Below are 10,120 nucleotides of genomic sequence, written 5' to 3' on the forward strand. Positions count from 1 at the left end.
TTCAAAATACAAAACATTAATTAATTAATCAAATTTTGTTTTTTGTCAGTTGGCCAAAAAATTCGTCTAATAATATAATTTTATCTGACTTGCTCATATTGACACATCGAACATACATTATAGATTTTAAACTTAAAATGATGAAATCCACTTAAGAATACCAGCTAGAAAAATCATAGAATATGATTTGTTTTTAAAAAGATGCACTGATGACCGTACAATTCTCCTGTTAGTGATCCCAAAGTAAATTAAGGAAAATTTAAGGAAAAATCCCAAAGTAAATGGGAGGGTAAAAGGAAAGTGATCCCAAAGTAAATTTTAAGGAAAAAATCTTACGTTACTATATCGACATGGTAAGTATTTGGTCTTATATTTAGTATGCTCTCAATATTAACAACTCTGATGTTATATTTAATTAAATAATCATGCGGTAACTTTATATGATTAAATCTAATATAAGTTATGATTAATTATTGTCTTTTCAAGGTAGGTAACATTCCAGGGCACTATGGAGGATTTCACTAGTCTAATTCACTCAATCTTTTTTCCTCAACACGTTCTCAGTTGATATATATATATATATATATATATATATATATATATATATATATATATATATATATATTGTTATGATGTTTTATTTGTGAATGATGAGCAATGAGTGTTTTTTAATAATATATATATAGGGTTTTTATCGCGGTTCTCAAAGAATTAGTTTGTAAGCACTTTTTGAAATTATCTTTATTATATCTATTATGAAACACACATATATATATCTAACATAACCAATGTAAAATTCAAAATAAACTATCTTTAAATTAAAATTCTTATGAAACTAATTAAATTATATAGATAATGTAAATTTTAAACAAACTATCTTTAAAATTGAAATTCTTATGATACTAACTAAATTATATTAACAAAATATTGTACCTTTCTTTCACTGAATGCCTAAATAAAATGTTCTCCAAAATAAAGATTTTAATCACCACTCAATGTCTTCGTTCTCAGCCTCGGTTATCCTTGTTTTTGTAAAATTACTTTTTCCAATTATCAGCTTCCACCAATTTAAAATATTTTTCTTCTTAACAGCATTTATATATATTCTTCTTTTCAATATACCAATATCCAATCACCAAATATATTATATAATTTTAATTTTCAATTAATACTTCCTTCCATTATCCAATTACCATTTTTACATAACATAATTTTTAATCTTCAATAATATTATCTTTATTCTGTTTCTTAATCTTCATTGAACTTATTATATTGAACATCTGGACCTTCTGACTGACTATCTTGAACTTACTGAACAATTGACTTCACTAACTAAATGTGTCTATCTTCTAACTAACTTTCTTACTAACTGACTGGCCTCATAGTAACTGTAACTGATTCCTTGAATCCAAATCACCGGGTATTTATATCTTTTTCCATGTTCCAGAATCATCTGGCAAGAAATCATATTCGAATTGTTCTATATGATTGTTCTCGAAAAAGTATATGTTCTGGTTATGTCCATTTCACAGACATAACCATATTCGAGAACGTTCTACCGTAAACAAAGGTTAAATTCTGTATTCTAGAGAATTCTTTACTATTCTATCGAGAATTTGATCGACAGTTAGGCTTTTCAGATCAGAATATAAACTTAAATCAGTAACTTAAACACTCTAATTTAATAAACTACTCATTTTAAACAACATATAACCCTACTTTATATTCGTAATAATTATTTAAAATGTCATTTAAGTGTATAGTTGGTTTAATATATACTCAGTGACATTAGAAGTGTTACACCCAGAAGGAGTAATTTCTTGAACTTAATTTTTTGGCAACAGAATGACTATATTTAAAACATGCTATGATAACAATAACAATCGTTTATCTCTTCTACTTTTTGTAAAAATAAAGTTTTATCTTCTAATTTTTTTTGTGAGAGACCGACCTGTGAAAACCGGTTCGTATGGAAATTTTTAGTTATTGTTCCTCAGTCTAACTGTATTCAGTGTAAGCAATGCCTCGAGTTCGAATAAACCATAATTACCACCATTTTAGCTATTTTGACAGGGGTAGAATTATTGTGTATAAAGATATGGATTTGTCGTATCGCGAAATTGGCCGTCGTGTTAATTGTACGGCAATGACGGCTATGCGTGTCTGTCGTGTGTGGACAAACTAAGGCAGAGGAATACGAAGAAGACCAACTGGTCAACCAGGGCGTACCACAGAGCGTCAAGATAGGCGCTTTAGATTACTGGCTCTGCGAGACCGTTTTGCTACTGCGCGTCAAATTGCTGACCAATGGTTTGGAGTAGTAGGTAAACCTGTTAGTATGCGTACACTATACCTTCGTATTCGAGCCTTTGGACTGGTTTCATTCCGCCCATGACTAGTGCTTCCTTAGACTGCGGACCATGGTCATCAACGTTTGAATTGGTGCAGAGAACGGCAGCATTGGGTAGCAGAATGGCGTAATGTAGCATTCAGCGATGAATCACGATGCTGTTTAGGAATGCATAATGGTCGTAGGATGGTAAGACGCCGCCGTGGAGAACGACGAGATATCGGGTTTGCTGTTGAGAGGCATGTATACAGGACAGATGGAGTAATGGTTTGGGGGGCTATTGCCTATGGTAACCGATCACCGTTTGTGTTTATTCGAGGCAATATCACAGCTGCGCGTTATATTGAAGACATCTTACAAACCAGTTTACTGCCTTATCTCGACGGCCGTCGAGACGTCCTTTTTCAGCAACACAACGTGCGTCCTCATATTGCTCATCAAACTATGGACTTTTCCAAGAAGCTAGCGTTAATGTGTTGCCACGGCCGCCCCGTGTTCCGGATTTAAATTAAATTCTATCGAACATGTATGGGATATGATGTGAAGGAGACTGTCCACTTTGCACCATCCTGTACAGACTCTGGCACAGTAAATACATGAAGTTTAAGTTGCTTAGAACGAGAAGCCACAAGCAGACATTGAACATCTCATTTTGTTCATGCCTAGACGTATACAGGAGTGTATTCAGCTACGGGGTCGCCAAACACATTATTAATTTTTTTTTTGATTACTTGTTAATAAAAATTCTTGACAACGTTATCGTTTCATTCTTGATGTTGCCATGTTGCTGTTGTAGTTGATCTACCATGTTGCCAAAAAATTAAGTTCAAGAAATTATTCCTTCTGGGTGTAACACTTCTAATGTCACTGAGTATATATATATATAAAAGTATCACTCAGAAATGCATCCATCTCACTACAGTTATCCATTTCATTATTTTGATTTATAAAGACCAATCATTTTAGAGGAGGTTTTTGAGAAACGTTGTCGTAAACCCTGTAAGACACTAAAAGAGTCTGTTAACCCTGCTGTCCTATTCGGGTAAAAAAAAATCTTATTTCTTATTTTGCAAATTATCTATTACGCGGTGTAACGTTTTGGTGTTTCGTGACTTTTTACCTAATAGGAAATCTTTCAATTGCATACGAGATAAAAAATCAACTTCCAGATTTTTTTCACAAAAATTAAATTGTTACCTATATGTTTGGGTCAATATGATCCACGTATTTAAACCGTTAAACATTACATGTGTACGTATGTTTAGTTGGCAGTATTTTATATATTTTCTTTACAGTTTGTCAGTCAAGTACGTCTATAAATAGAAACAAGTTTCTGCAAGCTAGAACTTGTAAAAAATGTGTAGTGTAGCTGGACGATGTCATTTAGAAGGAAGTGTGGGTGATAGACAAGTGGTAGGTTGGTAGGACACTAATACGCTAAGCGCATTCATTTACATTTCAAATTTCAGTCTATGTTTGCATGTTGATAATGTCGCATCGAGAGTGATAAGTGCATATCAGAAACAAAAAACAATACAAGTAGTGAGAGTGAGGAAGAAAGTAAAGATGATTCTGCTGTTTCATTCTACGTACAACATCCTGTAGAACCTTCTATAACAGTTCCTTCAAAAGACGGTAATATCCAGTGGTCTCTCGATCCTCCCTATCAACGCGATCGTTTTTTAAGCCAATGTTATAAATAATGCTCCAGGAGTTACAAGGTACGCATGTGTACGAATTTTCAATAGTAATACCACTAGTGATTCAATTTTCGCGATAAATCTGTCGATTTACTTCTAAACGAAACTGAGTTGCTTGAAAACACCACGAGTCCGTAGGACGAGTGGTGTTTTCTTTAAGAAACTCAGTTGAGTTTAGAAATAAAAGAAAGACTTATAAGCTAAATTAACACGAGTGGTATTTTATTAGACTATTTCATGAACAAAGTGATAGGTGAAAAATTCAGTAGAATGAGAGGAAGGAATTTAATAATAATACATTTGATCTAGGTAACCCAAATCTACCCATTTTTTGAATAATTCACAATTATTAGTCATAATCATGAAATATTTATTATAACAATAAATAATTTGTATACAATACCTATAACAATACATTGTATCCACCTAATAACGGTCATACTATTCAAAATGTTTACAATTGCACCGTTTATAATAATTATAGTCGAGAATAATGTATTTTTTTTGTATCTCGCTTCCTTGAAGGTTATATCTTTGAAGGGATCAATATGTCTCTGATACTCACAGAAATATTTTTCTTGTACCAATTTTGCAGTAGTGTTCCATATGGTTTTAATAACACTCTCCTTGTAATAACTACCATCAATTTTTCGCATGTTGAAAGCCCAGTCTTTTAGAATGAATGCTAGTCTTTCGTTGTTATTTTCTGCATCTAATTTGTAGTTGCGATCCACACAGAACATCATAAATTGTCTCCATATATAAGATTTAGATTTTCTTGTGTTACTCGGTATATTTTCTTCAATGTTTTGGTTTATAACTTCGTTTGAAATACCACCGAAACGACTCATTTTGACGTATACAGCTACAATAATTTTTTTGGCAAACGTCAAACTTTGCTTTGCGATCGGTATCCATGGTTATGTCGTTGAAAACACGAAGCTGATAGACCAAGCAGTATTGAAAGACAGTTGGTGTTTTCGCGATAACACAAGCTGTCTTTAGTTTGTGATTGGTCAGATTATGTGAAAATTTTAAGATAAGTGAAATAGTCGATATGAAACTAACCAAGCCAACTGGAACCAACTGGAAAGACTTGGATAAAATTGGTTTTCAAGCATACATTGGTCTATTATTGTTAACTGGAGTTTTTAAGTCCCATGGCGAATCAACTAAAAGTTTGTGGAATGAAGAAACGGGTCGTAGTGTATTTCGAGCAACAATGTCCATGGAAGTATTTACAACAATTTCGCAAATAATACGTTTTGATAACAAGAGTACTATACAGGATAGGAGACTTACTGATAAACTTGCTGCAATATGTGAAATTTGGGAAAAATGGGTAGAAAATCTATCAAAATTTTTTAACGTTGATGAAAATGTTACCGTCGATGAGCAATTAGTTGCCTTTCGAGGCCGCTGTCCCTTCAAACTGTACATTCCAAGCAAACCAGCGAAATATAGCACAAAAATTTGGGCTTTATGTGACAGTAAAAGTTCGTGTGCTCTAAAATTGCAGATCTATACAGGAAAGAAAGCAGGTGCCGCGCTGGAACGGAATCACGGAATTCGTGTGAGAATTGTGTAGTGATTTGAAAGGCCACAATATTACTTGTGATAACTTTTTTACATCATACAATTTAGGAAAACTTCGTCTAAAAAGACAAAAAAACAATGCTGGGGACTATAAGAAAAAATAAGCCAGAGCTTCCAGCACAAATTGCGAATAAAGAAGTTCATAGTTCGTCTTTTTACTTCACGCAAGATACCACTGTTGTTAACTATATTCCTAAAAAGAATAAAAATGTTATTCTTATGAGTACTTTGCATCATGATAAGGCTATTAGTGACAGAAATAACAAAAAGCCCCCAATTTTTTTAAATTACAATTCCAGTAAAGGAGCAGTGGATACTCTAGATCAGCTTGTTGGTACATATGCATGTAAGAGGAAGACAAATCGCTGGCCTATGATTGTTTATAATATGCTGGACATTTCTGTCTACAATACGTTCGTTTTATGAACATTAATAAATCCCCAATGGAACACCAACAAACTTACAAAACGGCGAATTTTTTTGAGGAATTGGGAAAAACACTGGTGAAACCACTTATCCTTTCCAGGAAAAATTTACCAAGAACTAAAGACTCACAAGAACTGGTAAAAAGAACACGAACTGAAGCGAGTAGAGAAGATGGAAAAGATAGTAAACCATCTATGGACAATCCAACTCCGCTGTCAATTTTGCTCTAAAAACGATAACAAGACTAATATTTTATGTTCTATATGTCACACATACATATTTGTAAAACCCACTCTTTTTATTACTGTCCCAGTTGTAAACTAAATTAAATTTTGTAGGTATTTGTTCTTAGGCTTTTCTGGGAAAGAAAAAAATGCCTATTATTTTTGTTAATAAGGTTTAATTTACATTAGTAACATAATTTTTGTTTAATTAACTATAATTTTTAGTTAATAAAGTTTTGTTTAGCACCATTAGCTTATTTTATTTCTATTAAGGACCGTAAACCATAGTTGGGCCATATTGACCCGAATAGTACGTTTGCATAGTTGACTTGAGCGGTACAGCAGGGTTAAAACCTCACAGGCTTGTTGTTAGGCTAATTAGTTATATTATGGCGTAATAAAGTTCAGCTGTGTAGAGAGCACTAACATTCGGTAACCTGAATTTAAGAATCTTCTTATAGATGGTATAGATCATGATATAACTCTAGTAAGACTAAGCAGTTCTGTGGAATGTGAAATAAATAAATCGTAACTGGTGAAATTTTGCCTACCAGATATTTAGCTTCGTTGGTCCATTTAATTTGGGAGTCGATAATTGCTGTGGTATTAACTGGAGGGTTTCTCTTCTTGTTGAAAATTACAGACTTTGTTTGCTGGGATTTACTGCGATCTTCCACTGTATGAACCAACAAGCCCATGTAGGGTATGCTATATATAGAATACAAATACAAATAAAGTAAATGATAAAGCTAGTAAAAACGCAGAACAATGAAGCTAAAGAAAACTGGATGAAAGAAATAGAAGAATTTAATTTAAAACATGACACATATAACCTACCTAAGAAACTCAAAAGAAATTACAGGTAATATACGAAAGAGAGTACCACACGTTATAAGAAACTACAATGGATAATTATCAGAAGAACAAAAACAACAAACTTGGGAGAAATACATCAAGAACTTATTTTCAGATAATAGGGAAGAAATAAATCAAACATTACCAACTAATATAAATATACAAATTCTAGTTAAGAGTGTAATTCTACTGAATAACGAAAATATAGTGTGTCTGGTTGAAGGCTTCTGGCTGCCTTTGCATATACGCTAAGTATATGCAAAGCAGCATACGCATATATAATGCAGTATTCTAATAGTATACTAGACTCTTAGTATATATAATAGATTTTGTCCTAATTTCATCCTATGAGACTGGACTCTATACTCTATACCATTACCCTGATAGCCACCCTTGTCTATCGAGGTAATAGTATATTCCCGATGGTATCATAATTATTTATCAACCTGTATACGTCCACTGCTGGACATAGGTCTCCCTCAGCTCTTTCCATCTGTCTCTGTTTTGTGCGGCTTGCATCGAATTGCTAACACGCTTCTCCGCACGACAATGCGTTTTGTCCATCGGTTGTCTGATAATCTGGCGACATGTGCTGTCCAATTCCATCATTTAAGCGATTTTTTTGATGGGGTCTGTTGTTTTCGTTGTACGACGTATTTCTTCGTTTGAGCCTTCTTGTTTCTCCATAGCCTTTGAGTGACGCGAATCTTATTCACTACCTTTCTTGTGAGTGTTAATGTTTCCGCTCCATAAGTGAGAACACACATTGATCAAAGATTTTTATTTTGAAACGCATGGGTAGGCACGAGTTAAATACATAGTCTAATTTACCAAACGCTGCTCAGGCTAATCCTATGCGACGTGGGAACTTACATGTCTGGTTATCTCTGCCCAATCGGATTTCATGTCTTACGTACTTACACGATGCAGTGTGCACAGTATCCCTTTCATCAACAGAAATATTTCGATTTAGCACCAATTTAGTTCTTATTTGCGTCTTGTTCATATTAATCTTTAGTCCGACCTCCAAAGAAGCGTAACTTAATTTTTCAAATATTATTATTGCATCATATATACGATTGGCTATAAGAACGATGTCATCTGCAAATCTCAAATGACTGAGCTTCTCTCCATTTATGTTGATACCATGCTCGTTCAGATATTCCTTCTTACAAGTATGTTCTAAAAGCGTCGTGAATAGCTTTGGAGAGACGGTGCCTCCTTGCCCTAATCCTCGCTGTATACAGAATGTATTTGTTTCTTGTTCAGATAGTCTTACGCTATATGTGGCATTTTGATAGATATATTTGATTATGTTAGTGTAGCGATAATCTATTCGGCATTCTGTCAATGCTTTTAACATTTTCTGATGGCTCTTTCAGGTTCTTTATCACGAGTAACTGGTCTTAAGTACTAAAGCTAAAATACTGTACTAAATTCAGCCTGTTCTCTTTATCACTAGTAACTGGTCGTTAGTGCTGTATGTTGATCTAAATCCAGCTTGTTCACTAGGCTGATCTAGGCTTTTAGATCTGTTATGTCTCCTTGGTTGCGTAATAAAATAATGACTGCATTGTTCCATTGAGAAGGAGTTTTCCCTTGGTAGATGTATTTCGTGAAAAGCTTGGCCAAAGCCTAGATAATTTTATTTTCACCTAGTTTGATCGCTTCGATCACTTCATTACGTCATTTCAAAGGTATTTGTTATTTTTCATTTCTGGAAGTGCAGTTTTTATTTCGTATGGAGTTACTTCTGGCTTTAATTCTGATCCCTGGTTAGTGTTTTTATGCAGGAGCTTATCTTGACTTTCGTCGGTGCTCTCATTCATTTTGCGATTAAAACGATTCGACAACCTCAAGGATTTTGGTTCTATCCGTAATAATGTTTTCAAATTTGTATTTTATTTTGTACATATTTTTGTTGCCTATGTTGTTTGTATTTTGCCTTAAAACTTTTGAACTTTTGTTTTATTGAATTATTCCAGTCATTTCTTTTGTATTGTTTTCTCTTACGTCTTTTCTGATTGACCGGTGGATATCTTTATTTAATTTCTTCATTGTTATGTAGTTGGAGTCGTATTTTTTCGTCAGCTGTCTCCTTTTACCTATTAGCTCGTTACATTTTGCTTAGTTTTTCTTTATAGGTCAGAACTGTTGGGCAGCACTGCGTTTCCGTTTCTTTTAGAGCCTTCGTTATGCCATCATTTGTTTTATTTACTTGTCTGTCTTGTATATATCTGTTTATCGCATACAAGACGTTGTGTTCTGGAAGAATCCATTTTTTTTCTTGTTTTTAGGATCATCTTTGTTTTTTCCAATTTGATATTTAATAGTATCTTAGCTCGGATTAATCTGTGGTCGCTTCCTATTGAAAATTTGTTAAGTACTTCGATGTTTTTGATTATTTCTTTTCGGTTTGTTATGATATAGTCTATTTCATTTTTGACACTGCTATCTGAGCTGATCCATGTCCATTTACCTGAGGCTTTTTATCGAAAAAGAGTTCATCGTGGATAAATTTGTCTGGCGTAAGAAGTTCAGCAATCTTTGCCTCGTTTATTTCTTTTGCCATATCCATACTTACACATTAAATTCGCCCATAATTATTGTGTAATATGCTAGTATGACATATAGTGTAAAATGTCATATGTTAATACCAAAATATTATTAGATCTTAGCTTATAATAGGGATAAAAACACGCATATTGGATAGCATGTAATATTCTGTAATAAGAGCTTAAACAACCGTATACACACGTCACGACAAGACCACCCGTCTGTCATGACCGACAACGATAACGATAAGCCATAAGCCCGTCAGTAGTTGGTATGTGTGTAGGCATATTGGCCGACAAAAATTATTGTCATGACCGGTTGAGTATGGGGAAGTCAGTGGGCCCAACCATCGGGTAGCAATATATTGTGGCTCAAAAAGCCTACACATACAGGAACCGACGGGCCCAACGTTG

This window comes from Diabrotica undecimpunctata, chromosome 8 (genome assembly GCF_040954645.1).
Source record: "Diabrotica undecimpunctata isolate CICGRU chromosome 8, icDiaUnde3, whole genome shotgun sequence".
In the NCBI taxonomy this organism is placed as follows: Eukaryota; Metazoa; Arthropoda; class Insecta; order Coleoptera; family Chrysomelidae; genus Diabrotica; species Diabrotica undecimpunctata.